Here is a 3,350-nt window from a genome sequence, read left to right as displayed (position 1 = left end):
TTTGCTTGTCAGAAGAAGGTGCTTTTAATTCAACATCAGAGACTTTCATCGATGATGATGATGAAGAAGAAGGAACACAGCAATTGAAGAAGGATGAGAAAAAAGACATTGTTGCAGTTTAGATTTTGCCTCTGTATGAAGCAAAAATTATGGTTTCAGATAGAATTCAAGTTGAGACATTTAGCTGCTCTATTTATAGAGCCATATCATAAAATAATCCTTTATGATGCTGTGTGGGTTCATATATACGTGAGCTGCAAGGAATTTGTATCAACACTTTCCATTTTTATTATGCAGAGTCTCTGCCAGCTATTTTGACATAAACATTTTTATATCGTTTTTACAGTGTGCTCCTTATTCCTTAAGTTTCCTATAGTCAAACATTTTTATATTTTTTTATTCATACTTCTAAAATTATGATAAATTCACAACCATACAACCATGTTACAGAAATATTCACCCAATATTATATAAATTGTTATAAAGAGCTTCACAAAAACAGGGCAGAACTTGATCTAAGAGAAAAATTATAAATATTCATGACTTCATCTACTTGCCACAATCAGAAAAGGCAAATTTTGGCAAAAAGCTTCAACCTTTTCGTAACCCATTTGATATTAGCATTACTTCCATATGAATATTAAAAGAACTCTCAAAAAGGTGTAAGAAGGAAACGCCAGTTATAATAATGTAACAACAAAGAAATAAAAAAAAATTACTGATTCCTTCTTCAGTTCAATTAGAGCATTTGCTACATAGCAAGAATCAATTGAAAAGGGTATACAGTGTTTGTAGTAGCCGAAAAAATCATGAATCAAAAAGACTTTCCGAGACGTGTAGACTTACTGTTCTTAAATACTTATCCGTGATGTATTGCACAAGTCCTCAAGATTCTTGAAATTTTTGATGAACTCAGAACTGGCAAGATAACTTTTGAAAAGATTAAATAAATAAACCCAAGATGAGAGAAGAAATATAAGAGAAAAAGAAGGAGAGAACTAGAAAGAATGGATGAAAGTATGGAAGTGTGTTTGAAGGAGGAGAATTATGCTCTATTTATAGATGGTGGATGGGGGCAAAAATGGACCAAATCCATGGCATGTGAGAAAAAAAAATATCTATAACAATCCCAACGTTTAAAATATACGGTTGCAACATATTTGCAAGCGAAATGAGGGAAAAAATCACGGTGCAACTGCTTTTGCAATGAATTGCAAAATATATATATATATATATATATATATATATATATATATATACACGAATGATAATATGTTAGTTGGTGATAATAGTTTAATGTTATTAAATTAATATATAAAACAAATTTATATTTATAAAAAATAAAGTGAAATGAATAAAAAAAATTAAAAATAAAGTAAAATGAATAGAGAAATTAATTGTTGATGAATAAAAAAAAGAAAAGATAAACAATTTTATAGAAAATAGGTAAAAATAACGATTAATTTTAAAAAAATTTAATAAATAATTATATTGTAAATGGTAGAATTGACATTATGAAATGTGGACACAAAGGAGGGAATCCTCTTTATATATAGCGTAAATACAAGCGCTATCGCGCTTGTGTATACACAATTTTTTGAATTATATTAAAAATTGATGATATTAATAAACAAAATAAAAATATATTTATAAAAAATAAAGTGAAATGTATGGAGAAAATATGAATAATAGGAGAAGAAAGAAAAAAGAGATAAGTAAATACTTTTATAAAAACTTGTAAAAGTAACCGTTAATTTTTAAAAATTTAATAAATAATTAAATTGTAAAGTGTAAAGTTGGAATTATGAAATGTGGACAAAAAAGAAGGAATCCCTTTATAGCGTAAACACAGGCGCTATCACTAGGGATGGCAACGGGGCGGGGCGGGTACGGGTATCATGATCCCATCCCCATCCCCATAATAAAAATTCATCCCCATCCCCATCCCCAAACCCAACGGGTATACAACTTTTGACCCATCCCATCCCCACCGGGTAACGGGTATTTTCTTATACCCATACCCATTTTTTTATTGTTCCATATATCAATTAAATATTTTTATAAAAAAAATTTAAAAATCACACCAACGGAATCATGATACTATCAAAATATTCAATATTAAAATAACATACTCTTTTTGATTTTCATGATGTCAAATATTAAGAAAAATATTATAATAGTATAAATCTCAAATTAAAGTATCAAATAACAACTAAATAAAATTCAAATAATTATATAAAAGCTAAAAAATTACACATTACTAAAATTTTATAATAACCAAAATATTTATTAATTTTACAAATGATCAGTGGTTTCATTTGCATTCGATCCACCTACACATAGAAAAAAAAATGAAAAATTAGATATGATATAATAATTGAAATTGAAAATTTTAATTACTAGAATATAATGTACCTTCTTCATCACATTCATTTTCACTCATCAGAACATCTTTTCCTTTTAATTTTTTAACACCTACAAACACCAAATGTAGAATATTAGATGAGAATTCACAAAAAATACTAACAAAAAATATTAATAAATTTGAGTAACTTACCTAGATGGTTTGAGTTCCATATCCAACTTCTTGTACACATCAAAGCCTCTATAGTAATATGATGAAGTCGACTACAGTGAGAAGTTAATATCTGACCACCAGTACTAAAAGCAGATTCAGAAGCTACAGTTGTTATTGGAATAGCTAAAACATCCCTTGCAATTGCTTGAAGGGTTGGAAACTTTAACCCATTTGTTTTCCACCATGATAGGATATCAAATTCTTGTGTAACCGGCAAATTATCTTCTTCCAAGTAATAATCCAACTCTGTTTTCATAACTGTAATTCTAGATTTTTTCTTTTTTGCCATAAACTCTAAAAATTCATTCGCATCATTATCAACATCCTTTCCCAACTCCAATGATGTAGCTCTATAAGAAGAAGTTTCATTCTTTTTTGATTGATATTCCAAAACCAAATTATAGCACATTTGACGAATTCTACTAAGTTTCAGATCAAAATCATTACCATACAATTTATAAAAATAATATTCTAACATGTCCATCTTGTACCTTGGATCTAAAACTGAAGCAATTGCCAATATGTTATATAACAAAAAACAAAGAGAATGAGAAATATGTTATATATATATATATATATATATATATATATATATATTATATTATATTATATTATATTATATATTATATTACTATGTATATATATATATTATATGTGTGGATATCTTATGTTTATATATATATATATATATATATATATATATATATATATATATATATATATAATTATTTATATATATTATATTATATTATATATTATATTATTATTACTA

Source organism: Vigna unguiculata, chromosome 1 (assembly GCF_004118075.2).
Source record: "Vigna unguiculata cultivar IT97K-499-35 chromosome 1, ASM411807v1, whole genome shotgun sequence".
Taxonomy (NCBI): Eukaryota; Viridiplantae; Streptophyta; class Magnoliopsida; order Fabales; family Fabaceae; genus Vigna; species Vigna unguiculata.
The sequence above is the reverse complement of the archived record's forward strand: the minus strand, read 5'-3'. Positions refer to the sequence as shown.